Source organism: Eschrichtius robustus, chromosome 11 (genome assembly GCF_028021215.1).
Source record: "Eschrichtius robustus isolate mEscRob2 chromosome 11, mEscRob2.pri, whole genome shotgun sequence".
Taxonomy (NCBI): domain Eukaryota; kingdom Metazoa; phylum Chordata; class Mammalia; order Artiodactyla; family Eschrichtiidae; genus Eschrichtius; species Eschrichtius robustus.
The window spans coordinates 35,747,169-35,768,861 of record NC_090834.1 but is presented as its reverse complement, the minus strand read 5'-3'; the positions used below and the strand labels follow the sequence as shown (position 1 = coordinate 35,768,861).

Sequence of the window (21,693 nt, the reverse complement as noted above, 5' to 3'; positions counted from 1 at the left end):
TTGTATTTCTGGACAATTTCTAGAATTTCTATTTTGCTGAATTGTCATGTGTTAGGAAGAAAAACAGTCTGACAGGGAGATGAGTAGAAATCTGCCTCATGAGGAGTGGTTGAAGGAGAACAAGATGTACAACTGGGCCACTGCTGGTTCCCAGGTGCCTTGGGGTGATCAGAGGGCAGGCTGGACTCCAGCTCCCATCTGCTCTATGACAGGCATGGGCTACTTAACAGTATCAAGTGTCTGTGCTGTTTAAGCCAGGAAAAAAGGCTAAGGAAGGCTTGATAATGGTTTGCAATCATATAAGCAGAGGCTGCAGTTTGCTGGCTCTAATCCCTGTTCTGGCTCATAGACATGTTTTGTTTGGCTCACACAATTCTTTCCAGAGTTATGAAAGCATTTCTGAATTAGCTGGGTGGCAACAATCTGTTAAAGCCGAGCTACAGCTGCTGCTTTTGAATGGGGCACAGACACTCCCACACATCCCAGTTCCCACCACAAACTAGTAGTAGGCCATTGGTCAGTTTTCTTAAATCAGGTCACTCTGCCCAATTAAGTTACCTGCCTGGTCTCTGCAAGCGTTTGCCTTTGTGATTTCTGAGCTCAAGTATTGTCATAAAGAGAAAGGATTACACTTGTTCTATAGACCACCCCCCTCCAAAGTTGTGTTAGAATGGATAGGTGACAGAGAAACAAATGCCAGGGGTCAATATATAGAAAGGATCCAGAAATGTTTAAGGAGATGTTTCAAACAAGTTTCCTGGGGAAGGAATGAGTTACCAGAGGGAAGGGAAGTAATATTTGTGGAGTATCTACTATATGCCAGGAATTTTATATATGTATCATTTATGCCTCACAACAAGTAGGTATTATTAATTCCATTTGTAAATTGGGAGAATGAAGAGTCAAGAAGATGGCATGCCCAATGTTAGAGTGATAGAGCTTGGATTATGTGGACTCTGAAGTCCAAACTCTTTCTCACACAATCTCTCTGGCGTTTCAGGCAGGGACTTCATGGTCGTTTGGTGGGATTCTGGAAAAGAGGTCTAGGCAAGAGATTGTGGGAAAGAGCACAAAGGTTGATTCCTTCCAATCCTAAAATACTGTGGTTAACAGAAAATAAGACATACATCCTATCAGCCCCTTCCCTCCCCAATAATAACTCCAAAATGGTTTTCTTTTTCATTTATTTTAACCCCTTTTCTCTTTTTTAATGCCCTTTCAGTTCTGGTTTTATCAGGATTTGATTACACTATGAAACCATGGAATCTTATTGAAAACTAAAGCAAATGTTTTACGTTTTGTTCAGTGTAAAAAGTCTTACACCCAAAATAAATTCCAATTTCCTAACATGCTGATTATACATAATGCAGTTTGAATTAATATAGAAATGTTCACATTTCTGCTTGTGATCCAGTCTTTTCATGAGTCCCAGTGAAAAAAAGGGGGACATGTGATAAAAGCAAAGTTGAAAGATGAATTAACATTGAACTAGATCATTTACATATCTATCTTACGTAATTTAACTTGCAGCTCAAGGGTTTGAAATAAACACTAGCATTTCCATTTTAAAGATGAGGAATAGGTTTATAGAAGCTAAGTAATTGGCCAAGTTTATAGAGATAATAAATGCCAAAGCAGAGATATTAATCAAGGGTTAATTTATTTTATTCTTTCTTTTACTTACTCATAAAACACTGATTGAGTGGTTTCATGTACCAGGCACTGTTTAAGGTCCTGAAACTACAGCTCTGAATAATCAAACAAGGTATCTGCTTTCATGGGGCTTATATTCTGGTGGGAAGATAGAGAGAGCCCGCAAACAAATAAAGAGTAAGATAATACCACACAATAGTATGCACTATGAGTGAAACGTGTAATGTAACAGAGAGTGACTTGAGGCAACCGGACATTAAATAGAACGGTCAGGGAAAGACTATGGTCTTTCCACTAGAGCACACTGCTGCCCCTTCACATAGCCTTTATTTCTCTAAGTCTGCAGGCTGATGACTCTTCTGGAGCTAATCAAGCAGTGTATGTCAAAGGAGAACTTTGCACACCAGGAGAATTAACTTAAAGAATTGAATAAATGTAAAGTATTATTAAGAGATGTTTTCCTAAAGTGCTAAATTGTTACAATCTTGCCACCTCTACCCTCCACCCCCTACAATGAATATGTTTGGTCTTCCCAAAATAAATCTTAAGAGATGTAATAACTCTTCCATCTATCTACAGCTTATGAACATGTGGCATGTGGGAAAAATGAACTTTGGGTTGGCCATATCTGGGTATGAATCCTATCATTTAGAAGCATTATATCTGGGGTGGATTATTTTATTTATCCAAGTATCAGTTTACTCACCTATTAAACAGGGCATTTACCTCACAATATCACCATTAGCCTAGGTAAAATAATGTATAGAAGTATGTGGTGCTTGGCATATAGCAGACACTCACTAATGCAAGCTGTGACTTTTGGAACTTGATTAGAAAGACTTGAGAGAGGAAGGGAAACTATAACTTCGTTTAGTTTGCATTTTCTGATGTTAAAAAGTGTTCCTAATCACCTATTTTCTCCTCCCTCCAAAACCCAAGCAAAAAAACAAACGACAAAGGCTTCTATGGTCAAATATGTTTAAGCAATGCTGTATTAGAAAATTTAAAGTGATATCCTTACCTTACTTAGTACTGTATCTCAGAACCTTCAATACGTTGTATGGATTATGGATCTCTAAGAGAATAATATTAATATATAGTGTTTCCCAAGTATATCTGTCTTTTTCACTTGATGAAAAACCTGCTAGTATCTCATGGGATTAACAGTTTGGAAAACACTACTTTAGAATATTTTTCTCTATGAGGTTTGCATTTGAGATCAAGCCTATGATTTGAACCTCATTAGTTCCATTGTCAAGCATGCAGTCACTGATTTTTCTCTTAGCAAGTTAAATAAAATAACTAGCTGTTATTAAAAAGACAGTTAACCTTAACTCCTCTTGACATTATATAAAATAGGAACTGTAAAGACACATGTACATCTGCACCAATCTTAATTTTAAATTGCCTTTGTTTCATCATAGAGTAAAATATAAAAAGTATTGTTTTCCTTTATTTCTACCACAACTGGCAACTTTAAGTTAAGGTCCAGAGCCCAAAAGAGGATGAAATTAGATTAAAATTTAGATATATAATTTTTGTAACCACATACACATTTGTAGATACAAATCAGAGTCCCCAAGGGAAGATAATGTTAAGAGAAGAAGAGGGTTAATGAAAAAGTTCCCCTGTCCTTGACAGTGACCTTCAAAGAAGATACCACCTCTTTGTCAGCTTTGTATATTCTCTTCAGTGTCCGGCAGTGCCTCAATAAATCTCTGCTGAATGAATGAAAGAATACATTATTATGCCTTTCTGTAGTTATTCTCTATTGCTGCATTTGTTTCCTTCAGAGCACACAGCCTCCTCCTCTGCTAGGCTAATTGCCCCATGAGGATAGGGGCCAGGTCTCTTTTATTTACCAATGTAGATCTGAAGCTTTCCAAACCATCTATCATACAGTGGACTACTAATAAATATTTGTTGAGCTATTGAAGTTATTATTTTGACTTAACATAGATCTTGAAAAAGGAATATCACAGGAAGAGTACTAAAAAGATAATGTGAACAGCAATGTGATTTTTTTTTTTTTTTGATTTGCTGGATTTTATATAAGGTAGTCTTTCAAAGAAATGATTCCTAGTCTTCATGTATAAAAATCACTATTAAATAATATAACAAACAAATCTATAGAATTTTATATAATTGTTGATTGATTAACTAGATAATGGCAAAAAGTACTCACAATTCAGTAAAAATTTAGAATGACTCTGTATTGCAATATTACTCATGTACTTCTGAAAAATAACAGCACCTGGTGGTTTGGTAACCTAAGTAGAGACTAGGTGTGTGGGCCCAGTAACCACTTCCCACCCACTATTCTCCCACCCTGCTGCATCTATCTTCAGAAGCTTTCATTGTTTTGTGGGAAGGAGGGAAGACAGGTTCAGATGCTAGGGGTGGGCATGGGGGTATAAGAAAGAAGATGGGGAGAAGGACTTAATAGTTGTCTCTCATTCAACCTGATGGACATCATTTTGAGGATGGAATCAGATGCAGAGGAACTGATTTTTTGAGGCTTAGGGAAAGAGGAGATCCATCTGGAGAACATTTTCTTTGTAATCAATGTATAATATTGGTACCCCTATACTCTGCTTCCCTCCTGTTACAATGCATGAACTGCCTATGCTCCTACCATTTCAGCTAAATCTTATTTCTTCTCACCTACTCAATGACTTTTCTCTGAAATCATCTGCCCTCTTGTCTGCATCCTCTGATAGTCCCTCTTATGCACAATCCATCCCATGAAGAGAAATTACTCTCTCTACTTCCTCTCCTCCCATTCTCCCTTGAACCCATTCCAGTCAGGTTTTTCTCCCTACTCCAGTAAAATTGTTCTTGGCAAGGGCGCCAATGATTTCCACTGGTCAAAATACAATGGTCAATACTCAGTACTTATCTTAATCAAACCATCAGTGGTACTTGACACAGTTCATCATTTCCTTCATCTATTCTCTTGGCTTCCACATAACTCACTCTTGTGGCCACTCCTTTAGTCTCTCGGGCTTGCTCATTACATCTTCTTGACTTCTAAATCTTGGAGTTCCAGAGCTCTGTCCTCAGACTTCTCTTAGATAGCTACACTCTCTTTATAGGTGTTAGCATCTACTCTTATATCTTTAATGTCACATAGATATGGAATGATTACAAATCTATAACTCCTGCTTCAACTTTTTCTGGGAACTCTAGACTTAACTATCTAATTGTCTGTTCAGTATCTCCACTTGTATGTCTAATAACACCCCCCAAAACTTAATATGTTTAAAACAAAACTTTGATACACTTGCCCCAAAACTGCAGCTTCCATTTTTTAACTCCATTTACACACTTGCTCTGGACAAAAACTCTGGTGTCATCCTTGATACTTCACTTATTCTCTCACTTCATATCCAATTCATCAGCAAATCCTGGTGGATGCCATGAAATTATAACCCAAATCCAATCATTTCTCCCCATTTCCACTGCTTCCACCGTAATTTAAGCCACCATCATCAGAGCTGTATTATTGCAACATGTGCTGGCTGATTTCCCGGCTTTCATCCTTGTACTTCCACAGTCTATTCACTACCCAGCTGAGTGAGCCTTTAAAATCTACAGATTATTTTACTCCTGGCTCAAGACTCTCAGTGACTAGTCAGCCTACTTAGAATGAAGTCCAAATTCTTTACCAAGCTCTACAAGGCCCAACATAATCTTGCACAGACAGTCTCTCTTACAGTCTCCCCAGCTCCATCCATACTGATGCCCATGTTCTTGGAACTTGTTGAATATGTTCCTACCTGAGGCCTTTACCCTGTTTCCCTTGCCTGAAATGATCTTTCCCGAAATATTTGCAAGATTTGTTCTTCATTTCATTTCAATTTATGCCCAAATACCACTTTATCACATAGGCTGTTCTTTCTTATCCTATAATTAGATATTTGTAACATATATACCCAGAATATACAAAGAATTCCTATAAATCAGAAAGAAAAGACATGAACAGACATTTTATAGAGGAAGAAAAATAGAAATAGGCAAGAAAAATACAATTGATCTCATTAGTAACCAGAGAAATGCAAATTAAGATCACCATGAAATACAACCTATCCAGAATGGCAAAGACACACAAAAAGGAACTTTCATACAGAGCTGAGATGGGGTGTGAACTGGTAAAACTACTTTGAAAACAATTTGGTATTATCTAGTAAAGCCAAGATGAACATATATTATAATCCGGCACATACCTTAACTACAGAAACTCTTGCACATGAACACCAGGAGACATGTGCAAGAATGTTTATATGTATGTATATACATATATGTATATGTATGTATATAATGTATGTAGTAGCCTTCAAAGTCGAAACAAACAAGAATATTGTTAAGAGACACATAGAAAATCAGAAAACCTACAGAATTATACAAGGAAATGAAGGACCCTAAATTCAAGCTACGAGTTTCCTGGAAAAACTGAAAGAATATGACATTCAAACAACATGCAAAGAAAGGATAAAGTATTGCATAATTATTCTTACAGTATATATGACTGAATCTGAATGGATGATGTTCCTATGAGTAGGAATTTATCAGACAAGTGTTAAGAAAGGTTCTTGAGAGAGAAGAGACATATTAGAAATGACAGCTTAAATATAGCCTAATAGTAAAAATTCTGAACTATTTTAGCAAAAAACTGGAGAGGAGAGGGAAAACAGTTTCTGAACTTCTTTAGTATGTGTTAATAAAATAATTGGTGAAATGATCAGTCATAGTTACTGTTTAATTCTGATGTAATAAAAGAGAAATATAGATTTAATTATGACATCAGGATGGGAATGTAAGCACTAGCAAAATGGAAAAGCAGAGTAAAACTTACAATTTAACAAGAAGGACTGAATGGGGAAAATGAAATGAAAAGAAATATGACCAAGCCAGCAAAGTAAGAAAAGGGAAAAGAGGTAATAATGAGGAAGTATCACACACACTGAACAGAAAATGTGTTGGAAGAAATAAAAATTTTATATACTGATTATATCAACAAATATTAATGGACTAAATTTCCCTGTTGACATCAAAGAAGATCAGCTTGGGTTACAAAATTCTGTTTGTAGTTTTTACAAGAAACACAATAAAAACATAGGAAAATAAGCTGAAAATTAAAAGATGAGAAAGGTGAACCAGGAAAATACAAAATGTGGCAAGCAGAAGTAACAATATAATAACAGATAAAACGGAATTCAAGTCCAAAGATATTAAAATGAGACAAAGTAGGGATATTAAGAAAGGATAAAACGTACTCTGCCCTCAAAGATGATATAAGTATATGCCTTTAATAGCAAACAACATAATAGTCAAATAATTAAAACAGAAAAATCCTCAAAAAAGAAAAACTTGATAAAAACACAAAGTGGGAATGCCCATATATTTCTTTCAAATTTTGTATGTAAATATGATAATAAGCACAGATATAGAGAATTTTAAAAATAAAATATATATAAGGAATCCTTAATAAACTTTTTAAAAATGAAAGCTTACTATATTCTTAAATATCATTAAAAATTAAATATTATCATTAAAAATATCAAAATTAAAAATCAAAATTAACTAATTAACTTGGCACTTCACACTTTTCTAATTAAGTCCTTGATCAAAGAGGAAATTAATGTAAAAGTTATTAATCATCTAGACATTAACAAAAAGAAGACAACACTTCAAATCAAAACCCATGGGGACTTCCCTGGTGGTCCAGTGGTTGAGAATCCGTCTTGCAACGCAGGGGACGCTGGTTCGATCCCTTGTTGGGGAACTAATGCCACATGCCGCAGGGCAACTAAGCACGCGTGCCACAACTAGAGAGCCTTCATGCCACAACTAGACAGCCCGCATGCTGCAACTACAGAGCCCAAGCGCTCTGGAGCCCACATGCCACAACTAGAGAGAAGCCCGTGCACCACAAAGAAGCAAAGAGCTTGCACGCCACAGTGAAAAATCTTACATGCCGTAACTAAGACATGACACAGCCAATAAATAAATAAATAAATAAATATTAAAAAAAAAAACATGGAATGCAGTCAAATATAAAAAATATACACATAGGAGTATATAATTTTGTTGTGGAAAAAGACAGAAAACAAATGAGCTAAATAAGCATTCAGTTAAGACATAAATAATAAAGAAAAGGTCAAATAAACCATAAATAAAAGGAGAAAAATGTATCATACAATGTATCATAAAGGAGATATAATTACATATACTAAAATAATTAGAAGAATAAGAAAAAAATATTAAGTGCAACTCTCCTGAAATAAATTTGATAATTCAGGTAATGGAGAGTTTTATAGTAGAATATAAATTACCAAAATTGGCTCTGATACCAGTTTCACAGCCTAAGTCTTATCTTTTTTTTTTTTTTTTAATTTTTATTTATTTATTTATTTATTTATTTATTTATTTATTTATTTATGGCTGTGTTGTGTCTTCATTTCTGTGCGAGGGCTTTCTCCAGTTGCGGCAAGCGAGGGCCACTGTTCATCGCGGTGCACGGGCCTCTCACTATTGCGGCCTCTCCTGTTGTGGAGCACAGGCTCCAGACGCGCAGGCTCAGTAATTGTGGCTCACGGGCCAAGTTGCTTCGCGGCATGTGGGATCTTCCCAGACCAGGGCTTGAACCCCTGTCCCCTGCATTGGCAGGCAGATTCTCAACCACTGCGCCACCAGGGAAGCCCCTAAGTCTTATCTTTTTTATCAACAAAATTTTCTTATACCATCGTAAAGTAGAGGAAAAACTCAAAACCTTCCCTATAGATTTTATGAAGCAACCTTAACCTTAAAGACATCATATTAGAAATAAAGATTAAACTGAATTATGATTATATAGCTAAAAATTCTAAATAAGCCATCAGCTAGTTGAATTCTGCAGAATTAAAAACAGAACCCTATACTATGTCCCAGTAGAGCTTGTTCTGAGAAGAAAAGGATGGTTAAACATTGAATATATACCACCATAATTCATCATATCAGATCAAAGGGGAAATAATCACGTGATTTTTGTTACTAGATGATAAAAAGGCTGTGAAAGGCAGAACAATAGCTCCTCAAAGATGTCCAGGTTATAATCTCAGGAACCTGTAAATATGTTACATTGGATATCAAAGGAAAATTAAAGTCGCAGATGGAATTAAAGTTGCTAATCAGCTGACATTACACTTAAGAAGAGTATCCTGGATTACCGTGGCGGGCCTAATGGAATCACAAGGGTACTTGTGGAAAGAGGGAAGCAGAAGATTCAGATTAAGAGAGATGGCATATTGACAAAGACTTGACTGTTGTTCACTTTGAACATCAATGGGAACTATGAACCAAAGAATTTGGGCAGCCTCTAAAGCTGGAAAATGTCAGGATATGGATTTTCCCCTGGAGCCTCCAAAAGGATGCAGTCCTGCTGACACCTTGATTTTAGTCCATTGGGACCCATTTCAGATTTTTGACTTCCAGAATTGTAAGATAATAAATTTGTGTTGTTTTAAGCCACTAAATTTGTGTAATTTGTTACAGCAGCAATAGGAAACTAATGTAAAGGCTTTTCGTTAATTCCTCAGTCAGGAATTCCCTGGTGGTCCAGTGGTCAGGACTACCTGCTTCCACTGCAGGGGGCATGGGTTCGATCCCTGGTCAGGGAACTAAGATCCTGCAAGCCACATTAGGAGTCATCATTACTTTAACAAACCTCAAAGTAAAATAAAGAGATAAAGATATAAAGACTATTTACCAACACCCAACAGCAAACATTATATTAATAATGAAATACTTTATTTTCAGATAAAATGACTATATATCTAGAAAACTCAAAGGATTACTAATAACCTATCAATGCATTGAGATAATTTAGTTACATGGCTAGAAAGAACATAAGTTTATAAAAATCACTAGATTTACCACTTCTAATAATTACCACTTGAAAAATAGAAGATATTTTACAACATATATGAAAGTTATAAAATACTCAAGAATATATTGAAGAAAAGCATGGGACCTGTATTAAAACTGTAAAATGCTGTCACAGGACACAAAACAAAAATTTGAATTAAGGAAAAGACATATGTTCCTGAATTGGAAACCTTAAAGTGTCAATCCTGCTCAAATTAATACATAACTTTTATACTGTTTCAATCAGAATCCAATATTTTTTGGAATTAGAAACGATAGTTTTACTCTTCATTGAGAAGAATAAATGTGTGTTAGAGTAGCCAAGAGAATTTTGTTAAAAGAGCAACTGTGATTTTAATATATGCCATGCTATGTATTAAAATTTATAATAATACTACCATAACCCAAACATGATATTAAACCAAACTACTGAATTATTAATAGTTTCTTGGAATGGATATATAGATCAACAGAATAGAATACAGAACCCAGGAACATTTACAAAATCCATGTAGTACACCTTAATGTATGTTAAAAGTGGTGGGTGAGAGGCACTTCACTTTGCGCACGTGAAGGCTACAGGGAAAGCAAAGAACATAAGTCCTTAAGTCCATTTTCATAATAGAAAGGTAAAAGGACTGCATGGAATAAGGACCACATGGTCCTTATTCCAACTGAATAAGGACCATGTGGTCACACCAACTACTTTTACCCCATGACCTGGTCTTCTAAATTTGAAGACCAGACAAGAGGTAGAGGAGAGAGAAGTAATGGAAAACTGGGAATTATTTTGGAGTTACTGATCATATTTGACTGAGCAGAGACAAATGTACACTTACCATAACATCTTCAAACCTGCTTCCCTGTTTTATTTTTCTTCTTTACATTTATCATCTTCTAACAGGCTACAGTATTCTATGTTATATAATTATTTTGGTAATTACCTCCGTCCTCAGTGAAAACGTAAGCTCCTTGATGATAGCAGTCCCTTGTATATAGTAATAATTATTCTGTTGAATAAGTTAATAATTGCACAGCAACAAAAAAACTTGTTTGTCACAAAGGCTTGAACAATAATCTGGCTTCCTGCAATATTACTTCCACTTCTTGAATAATAGGAATAAATCTAAGTGGAATTTCCCTTCAGTAAAAGACATAATCTAGTGCAGAAGGTCTAGTATGTTTCATAGTAGAATGCCTGGGTTCACAAATGCCTGCAAACCAGCTGTGGACACCTTTCAAAGTTACATTTATGTCCCCAACCACTGTTTCCCTCTTTCCATACCAAATCAAATAGCTGAGATTTCATGTCTTCTAGCTCAAATTATAAAGGGATAATTAAACAAGGAAGGAAGCCGAGGGGAACGAGCTAACAATTACTAAGTCCAATAGCAGGCCAAGATAGAATTATATAGACTTAAGTGTGTAGTAAGTAGTAGGCATATTGTACAGAATTTAAGCAAAAATATTTTTAGAAATGATAAAAAGAGAATGTAAAATCAAAAATCAGATGAATACAAGTTAGAGTAAGAAGTGTTGTAGGAAATGGCCTGAAGCAATCCTTTCAACTGTATTTCAAAGATAAAGCGGCATCTAAGTTTCAAGAAATCAAAGAAGAGAAACACAACATTAAATAAAAGAATAAATTACAAAAAAGAATAAGATAAAATGGGAGGTGGCAGAGAAAAAAATTTTTAAATACAGAAAATTAATATACAAAAATATGTTGCATTTCTACACACTAACAACAAACTATCAGAAACAGAAATTAAGGAAACAATCCCATTTACCATAGCATCAAAAAGAATAAAATACCTAGAAATAAACCTACCTAAGGAAGTAAAAGACCTGTACTCAGAAAACTATAAAACACTGATGAAAGAAATTGATGATGACACAAACAGATGGAAAGATATACCATGTTCTTGGGTTAGAAGCATTAATACTGTTAAAAGGACCATACTACCCAAGGTAATCTACAGATTCAATGCAATTCCTATCAAAATGCCAATGGTATTTTTCACAGAAATAGAAGATATTTTAAAAATTTGTATGGAAACACAAAAGACCCCAAATAGCCAAAACAATCTTGAGAAAGAACAGAGCTGGAAGAATCATGTTCCCTGAGTTTAGACTATACTACAAATCTACAATAATCAAAACAACATGGTACTGGCACAAAAATAGACACAGAGGGGCTTCCCTGGTGGCGCGGTGGTTGGGAGTCTGCCTGCCAATGCAGGGGACACGGGTTCGAGCCCTGGTCTGGGAGGATCCCACATGCCGCGGAGCAGCTGGGCCCATGAGCCACAATTGCTGAGCCTGCGCGTCTGGAGCCTGTGCTCCGCAAGGAGAGAGGCCGTGATAGTGAGAGGCCTGTGCACCGCGATGAAGAGTGGCCCCCGCTTGCCGCGACTGGAGAAAGCCCTCGTACAGAAATGAAGACCCAACACAGCCATAAATAAATAAAAATTAAAAAAAAAAAAATAGACACAGAGATCAATGGAATAGAATAGAGATCCCAGAAATAAACCCATGCACTTTGGTCAATTAATCTATGACAAAGGAGGCAAGAATATACAATGGAGAAAAGACACTCTCTTCAATAAGTGGTGCTGGGAAAACTGGACACCTACATGTAAAAGAATTAAATTAGAACATTCTCTAACACCATATACAAAAATAAACTCAAAATGGATTAAAGACCTAAATGTTAGACCAGAAACCCTAAAACTCATGAGAAAACATAGGCAGAACACTCTTGGACAAAAATCATAGCAATATTTTTTGGATCTGTCTCCTAAAGCAAAGGAAATGAAAGCAAAAATAAACAAATGGGACCTAATTAAACTTAAAAGCTTTTGCACAGCAAAGGAACCCATAAACAAAATGAAAAGACAACCAACTGAATAGGAGAAAATATGTGCAAATGATTTGACTGATAAGGGGTTAATATCCAACATATATAAACAGCTCATACAACTCATCATCAAAAACAAACAACCCCATTAAAAAATGGGCAGAATAACTGAATAGACATTTTTCCAAAGAGGAAACACAGATGTACAATAGGCACATAAAAAGATGCTCAACATCGCTAATCATTGTAGTAATACAAATCAAAACCACAATGAGGTATCATCTCAAATCTGTCAGAATGGCTACCAACAAACAGCACACAAGTAACAAATTCTGGCAAGGATGTGGAGAAAAGGGAACTCTTGTACACTGTTGGTGGGGATGTAAATTGGTGCAACCACTGTGGAAAACAGTATGAACTTCTCTCAAAAAACTAAAACTAGAACTACCATATGACCCAGCAATTCCACTCCTGAGTATGTATCTGAAAAAAAACCAACAAAACACTAATTTGAAAGGATACATGCACCCCAATGTTCATAGCAGCATTATTTATAATTGCCAAGATATGAAAGCAACTTAAGTGCCCATCAACAAATGAATGGATAAAAAAGATGTGGTATATATATACAATGGAATATTACTCAGCCATAAAAAATGAAATATTGCCATTTGCAGCAACATGGATGGACTTGGAGGGTATCATGCTAAGTGAAATAAGTCAGAGAAAGACAAATACTATATGATATCACTTATACGTGGAATCTAAAAAATACAACAAACTAGTGAATATGACAAAAAAGAAGCTGACTCACAGGTATGGAGAACAAACTGGTGGTTACCAGTAGGGAGAGGAAAGGGTGGAGAAGCAACATAGGGGTAGGAGATTAAGAGGTACAAACTAGTATGTATAAAATAAACTATAAGAGATTCAAGATGGCAAAAGAGTAGGAGGACATGGAGTTCATCTCTCTCCACGGATGCATCAAGAATACACCTATAGATGCAACAGTTCTCACAGAACACCGGTTGAACACTAGCAGAAGACCTTGGACACTGGAAAGGACTATAAAGATCCCTGCATAACTGGGTAGGATGTAAAAAAGAAGGGAGAAGGAGGGGGAGAGGAAGCAGGATGGGACCTGCACCCAGGGCCAGGGGAACTGAAGCAGAGAAGAGATTCCCGAATTCTGGGAAACCCCCTCTCTGAAGGGGAAATCGATTGGGACAGAAGGGAAGCATTTGAAGCTTTTGGAAGAGGGTGAAGCGGCCAATCTGTGGCATATGGGACAGAGTGAGAAATATACAGATGGTCTGTACCATGGCCCTACGTGCCCCAGACTGGGATGTGTGTTCACAGGAGTGCAAGGGGGCTGGGAGCTGGAGTGTGGGGATTAGAGAACAGGCCTGGAGCAAGAACTGCTGTTGGCTGTGGGGAGATGGACTGAGGGGATGGGAGGGAGGAAATCCGCAGCAGGGAATGTCTGTGGAGGAAGACCGGACTGCCAGGGAAGCAGGGCGCTATTGCTGAGTCACAGGCAAGGGGAGGAACGACTATTGTAACCTCTCTCTCCCCACACGCTGGTGCCAGCTGCCGAGCAATAAAAAAAAGCCCCCTCAGAGCTGGCCCTCATGCGCTGGCTGCAAGGCAATAAAAAAAAAAGCATGGCCAGGGCTGGCCCTCACATGCTTTATGCCAGGCACTAGAAAAGGCCCTCACTTGGGCGATACCTTCTGCGCCTGTGGCCACCAGCTTCCCTGCGCATTTGGTGCCTCAGGGGCTCCCGTGATCCAAGCACCATACCACCACTGCTCCCTGTCCTCACTGAGGCAGACCCAAGAGCTCTAAGGCAGCCTCAGGACCAGACTCCTGTGGGTGGACCACATGCAGAGGTGGGAATAAAACCAAAGCTGAACTCCAGGGATGGGGCGACTAAGGAAGAAGATCGAAAATCTTTCCATCAGCTATACAAGCTGCAGATTAAATCCTCGTGATCAGATAGGTAGACCCTGCATCTATGGAATATCTGAGCAGACAATGAGTGTTCCCACAAATGAAAACGGTCTAGCTCTGGCAGCTGTGGACTTTGGGGGCAAGTACACACAGGAATTGGGCCAGATCAGAGTCTAAGTGATATCCACAGGGCCCACAGCATGTCCAGAGACCAGCCCAGAGGCAGAGGAGGGCCTCTTGGGGAGGCAGAGGTGGGCTGTGGCTCACAGTGTGTGCAAGGACACTTACAGTGGAGACCCCAGGGAAACATAATTTTTACTATTAATTTTATTATGTTTTGATTCATTCTGTTGTTGGTTCTGGATTTTTTTCTTTCTTTGTCTTTTTCTTTTTTTGAATTTGTTTGTTTGTTGTTTTAGTACTTTTTTATTTAGTCTTTTATGACCTCTCTGTTTTGTAACATATTTTTAATTTTTTTGATATATTTCTATATTTACTTTGCTTTTTTGTTGTTCTGTGTTCTTTTCCCTTATTTTTTTCTTCTTCTTTTTCTCTAATATATTTTTTATTTTTCTTATGTTTCCATTTCTACTTTGCTTTTCTGTTGTCCTGTGTTTTTTCCCTTTTTAATTTATTTTATTATTATTTTTCTTTAATCATTTTTATTGGCTTATTCTATTTCCTTGCTTTATTCTTCAGTTGGCACTTTGCTTTGGTTTGTTTTTAGGTTATGTGTTTTTGTTAGTTTTAATGTAATTGTTTGATTTGGTTTTTGAGTTCTTCTACTTGTCTGGTTGTTCTCTTGCTTTCTGTTTTATTTGGTTCTGTTTTTCTTTCTCTTATGTGTGTGTTTCCTTGTTTTTGTTTTTGTTTGTTTGATTTTGTTTTTACCATTTCTTTGGGGTTTTGCTTGTTTTCTTTCTTTTTCTTTAATATATTTTCTATTGTATTATTTTAATTTCTATTTCTATGTTGCTTTTCTGTTGTTCTGTCTTTCTTCCCCTTACTCTTTTCTGTTTTTCTTTATATTTTTTATTATTTTTGTCCATTTTCTTTCTTTGCTTCATTCTCCACTGGGCACTCTGCTTTGGTTTTGTTTTGTGGTTTTATGTTTTTGTCAGTTTTCTTTTTAACTGTTTGATTTCGTTCTTGGGTTCTTTTGTTTGTCTGGTTGTTCTCTTGCCTTTCTACTTATTTGGTTCTGTTTTTATTCCTTTTGTGTGTGTGTGTATTTCCTTGCTCTTGTTTTTGTTTGCTTGATTTTACTTTTTACCATTTGTCTGGGGTTTTGTTAGTCTTTTCTTTCCTTTTAATCCTTTATTGCTGGGATGAGAGACTTCTGGGGTCTTGGTTCCTCGACCAGAAGTCGGGCCTGAGGTTCTGGGGTGGGAGCACCAAGTCCAGGACTCTGGGCCACTAGAGAATTCCTAGCCCCAGGGAAGATTAATCACCAAAAGCTCTCACAGAGGCATCTATCTGAATCCAGTTGAGCTCCACCCAACTGCCAGCAGCTCCCAGCACTGGATGCCTTACACGAAACAACAAACAAGACAGGAACACAAACCCATCCAACAGCACACAGACTACCTAAAGTCATACTAAGCTCACAGACACCCCAAAACATACCACCTGACACAGCCCTGCTTATCAGAGGGCACAAACTCAGCTACACCCACCAGAATGCAGGCACCAGTCTCTTCCATCAGAAAGCCTACACAATCCACTGAACAAACCTCACCACCAGGGGCAGAGAACAGAAGCAAGAGGAACTACAACCCTGCAGCCTAAAGAAAGGAGACCTCAAATGCTGTAAATTAGTCAAAATGAGAAGACAGAGAAATGTCTTGCAGGCAAAGGAGCAAGATAAAAACCCACAAGACCAAATAAATGAAGAGTAAATAGGCCAACTACCTGAAAAAGAACTCAGAGTAATGATAGTAAACATGATCCAAAATCTCAATAATAGAATAGAGGAAATACTAGAAACATTTAACAAGGACCGAGAAGAACTAAAGAGCAGACAGTAATGAACAACACAATAACTGAAATTAAAAATATTCTAGAAGGAATCAATAGCAGAATAACTGAGGCAGAAGAATGGATAAGTGAGCTGGAAGATAGAATGGTGGAAATAACTGCCACAGAGCAGAATAAAGAAAAAAGGATGAAAAGAATGGAGGACAGTATCAGAGACCTCCAGGACAACATTAAGCGCACCAACGTTCAACTTACAGGGGTGCCAGAAGAAGAAGAAAAAAAGAAAGGGTCTGAGAAAATATTTGAAGAAATTATAGTCGAAAACTTCCCCAACATGGGAAAGGAAATAGTCAATCAAGTCCAGTAAGAGCAGAGAGCCCCATACAGGATAAACCCAAGGAGAAACATGCCAAGAAAGATATTAATCAAACTAACAAAAATTAAACAGTAGAAAAAAGTATTAAAAGCAGCAAGGGAAAAGAAACAAATAACATACAAGGGAATCCCCATAATGTTAACAGCTGATCTTTAAGCAGAAACTCTATAGGCAAGAAGGGAGTGGTAAGATATATTTAAAGTGATGAAAGGTTAAAAAACTACAACCAAGATTACTCTACCCAGCAAGGATCTCATTCAGATTCGACAGAGAAATCAAAAGCTTTAGAGACAAGCAAAAGTTAAGAGAATTCAGCACCACCAAACCAGCTTTACAACAAATGCTAAAGGAACTTCTCTAGGCAGGAAACACAAGAGAAGGAAAAGACCTACAAAAAGAAACCTAAAACAATTAAGAAAATGGTAATAGGAACATACATATTGATAATAACCTTGATATGTAGACAGATTAAATGCCCCAACCAAAAGATATAGACTGGCTGAATGCATACAAAAATAAGAGCCGTATATATGCTGTCTACAAGAGACCCACTTCAGACCTAGGAACACATACAGAGTGAAAGTGAGGGGATGGAAAAAGATATTCCCTGCAAATGGAAATCAAAAGAAAGCTGGAGGAGCAATACTCATATCAGACAAAATAGACTTTAGAATAAAGACTATTACAAGAGACAAGGAAGGACACTACATAATGATCAAGGAATCAATCCAAGAAGAAGGTATAACAATTGTAAATATCTCTGCACCCAACATAGGAGAACCTCAATACATAAGGCAAATACTAACAGCCATAAAAGGAGAAATCGACATTAACACAAAAATAGTAGGAGACTTTAACACCCCACTTACACCAATGGACAGATCACCCAAACAGAAAATAAATAAGGAAAAAAAATTTTAAATGACACATTAGATCAGATGGACCTAACTGATATTTATAGGATATCCCATCCAAAAACAACAGAATACACTTTCTTCTCAAGTGCACATGGAACATTCTCCAGGATAGATCACATCTTGGGTCACAAATCAAGCCTCAGTAAATTTAAGAAAATTGAAATCATATCAAGCATCTTTTCTGACTACAATGCTGTGAGACTAGATATCAATTACAGGAAAAAAAAATGGAAAGAAAACAAACACATGGCAGCAAAAATATACACTACTAAACAACCAAGAGATCACTGAAGAAATCAAAGAGGAAATCAAAAAATACCTAGAAACAAATGACAATGAATATACAATGACCCAAATCCTACAGGATGCAGCAAAAGCAGTTCTAAGAGGGAAGTTTATAGCAATACAATCCTACCTCAAGCAACAAGAAAAATCTCAAATAAGCAACCTAACCTTACACCTAAAGCAATTAGAGAAAGAACAAAAAAACCCAAAGTTAGCAGAAGGAACGATATCATAAAGATCAGATCAGAAATAAATGAAAAAAAAAATGAAGGAAATGATAGCAAAGATCAATAAAACTAAAAGCTGGTTCTTTCAGAAGATAAACAAAATTGATAAACCGTTAGCCAGACTCATCAGGAGAAAAAGGGAGAAGACTCAAATCAACAGAATTAGAAATGAAAAAGGAGAAGTAACAACTGACATCGCAGAAATACAAAGGATCAGGCAGACTACTACAAGCAACTGTATGCCAATAAAATGGACAACCTGGAAGAAATGGACAAATTCTTAGAAAAGTACAACCTTCCAAGACTGAACCAGGAAGAAATAGATAATATGAACAGACCAATCACAGGCACTGAAATTGAAACTGATAAAAAATCTTCCAACAAACAAAAGCCCAGGGCCAGATGGCTTCACAGGCAAATTCTAGCAAACATTTACAGAAGAGCTAACACCTACCTTCTCAAATGCTTCCAAAATATAGCAGAGGGAGGAATACTCCAAATGCATTCCACCAGGCCACCATCGCCCTGATACCAAAACCAGACAAAGTTGCCACAAACAAAGAAAACTGCTGGCCAATATCACTGATGAACATAGATGCAAACATCCTCAACAAAATACAAGCAAACAGAATCCAACAGTACATTAAAAGGATCATATACCATGATCAAGTGGGGTTTATCACAGGAATGCAAGGATTCTTCAATATACAAAAATAAATCAATGTGATACACCATATTAACAAACTGAAGGAGAAAAACCATATGATCATCTCAATAGATGCAGAGAAAGCTTTCAACAAAATTCAATATCGATTTATGATAAAAACACTCCAGAAAGTGGGCATAGAGGGAACCTACCTCAACATAATAAAATCCATATATGACAAACCCACAGCCAACATCATTCTCAATGGTGAAAAACTGAAACGATTTCCTCTAAGATCAGGAACAAGACAAGGGTGCCCACTCTCACCACTATCATTCTACATAGTTTTGAAGTTTTAGCTATGGCAATCAGAGCAGAAAAAGAAATAAAAGGAATGTAAATTGGAAAAGAAGAAGTAAAATTCTCACTGTTTGCAGATGACATGACACTATACATAGAAAATCCTAAGGATGCCACCAGAAAACTACTAGAGCTAATCAATGAATTTTGTAAAGTAGCAGGATACAAAATTAATGCACAGAAATCTCTTGCATTCCTACACACTAACAATGAACAATCTGAAAGAGAAATTAAGGAGACACTCCCATTTACCATTGCAACAAAAAGAATAAAATACCTACGAATAAACCTACATAAGGAGGAAAAGACTTGTATGCGGAAAACTGTAAGACACTGATGAAAGAAATCAAAGATGATACACACAGATGGAGAGATATACCATGTTCTTGGATTGGAAGAATCATCATTGTGAAAATGACTATACTACCCAAAGCAATCTACAGATTCAATGCAATCCCTATAAAACTACCACTGGCATTTTTCACAGAACTAGAACAAAAAATTTTACAGTTTGTATGGAAACACAAAAAACCCTGAATAGCCAAAGCAACCTTGAGAAAGAAAAATGAGCTGGAGGAATCAGGCTCCCTGACTTCAGACTATACTACAAAGCTACAGTAATCAAAACAGTATGGTACTTGCACAAAAAACAGAAATATAGATCAATGGAACAGGATAGAAAGCCCAGAGAGAAACCCACACACATATGGTGACCTTATCTTTGATAAAGGAGGCAAGAATATACAATGGAGAAAAGACAGCCTCTTCAATAAGTGGTGCTGGGAAAACTGGACAGCTACATGTACAAGAATGAAATTAGAACACTTCCTAACACCATACACAAAAATAAACTCAAAATGGATTAAAGACCTAAATGTAAGGCCGGACATTATAAAAGCCTTAGAGGAAAGCATAGGCAGAATACTCTATGACATAAATCACAGCAAGATCCTTTTTGATGCACCTCCTAGAGTAATGGAAATAAAAACAAAAATAAACAAATGGGACCTTATGAAACTCAAAAGCTTTTGCACAGCAAACGAAACCATAAACAAGATAAAAAGACAACCCTCAGAATGGGAGAAAACATTTGTAAACGAAGCAACTGACAAAGGATTAATCACCAAAATATACAAGCAGCTCATGAAGCTGAATATCAAAAAAACAAACAACCCAATCCAAAAATGGGCAGAAGACATAAACAGACATTTCTCCAAAGAATACATATAGATTGCCAACAAACACATGAAAAGATGCTCAACATCACTAATGATTAGAGAAATGCAAGTCAAAACCACAATGAGGTATCTCCTCACACCGGTCAGAATGGCCATCATCAAAAAATCTAGAAACAATAAATGCTGGAGAGGGTGTGGAGAAAAGGGAACCCTCTTTCACTGTTGGTAGGAATGTAAATTGATACAGCCACTATGGAGAACAGTATGGAGGTTCCTTAAAAAACTAAAAATAGAACTACTGTATGACCCAGCAATTCCACTACTGGGCATACATCCTGAGAAAACCACAATTCAAAAAGAGACATGTACCACAATGTTCATTGCAGCACTATTTACAATAGCCAGAACATGGAAGCAACCCAAATGTCCATTGACAGAGGAATGGATAAAGAAGTTGTGGCATATATAGACAATGGAATATTACTCAGCCATAAAAAGAAACAAAATTGAGTTATTTGTAATGCAGTGGATGGACATAGACTATGTCATACAGAGTGAAGTAAGTCAGAAAGAGAAAAACAAATACTGTATGCTAACACACATATATGCAATTTATAAAAAAACAGTACTGATGAACCTAGTGGCAGGGAAGGAATAAAGACACAGACGTCCCGTGGTGGGGTGGGGACGGTGGTGTGCTGAATTGGGCGATTGGGATTGACATGTATACACTGATGTGTATAAAACTGATGACTGATTAAAAAACAATAAAAAATAAAAAAGACACAGACGTCAAGAATGGATTTGAGGACACAGTGGGGGAAGGGGAAGCTGGCACGAAGTGAGAGAGTAGCATTGACTTATGTACACTGTCAAATGTAAAATGGGTGGCTAGTGGGAAGCTGCTGCCTAGCGCAGGGAGATCAGCTCGGTGCTTTGTGATGACCTAGAGGGATGGGATAAGGAGGGTGGGAGGGAGGTTCAAGAGGGAGGGGATGTGGGGATATATGTATACATAGCTGATGCATTTTGTTGTATAGCAGAAAATAACACAACACTGTAAAGCTATCATACTCCAATAAAGATACTAAAAAAAACTATAAGGATATATTGCACAACATGGGTAATATAGCCAATTTTTATATTAACTGTAAATGGAGTATAAGCTTTAAAAATTGTGAATAACTACACTGTACACCTGTAACTTACATAGTATTGTACATCAACTATACTTAGGTTAAAAAAAAATTAAAAAAGTAAAGTCATTGTAGATTTTAAAACCTTATCAGAAGAATAAGAAAGGAGAACTGCCAGTGTAAATACTAAACCTTGGACATGAAGTTTGGACTGAGATTT

At 36.8% G+C, this 21,693-nt stretch overlaps 1 protein-coding gene across 2 annotated transcripts in view; it reads right to left on the bottom strand.

The window, feature by feature from the left end:
• PGR (progesterone receptor) overlaps window positions 1-21,693 on the bottom strand; it is a 99,871-nt gene that overhangs the window by 28,895 nt on the left and 49,283 nt on the right. The window lies entirely within an intron of this gene.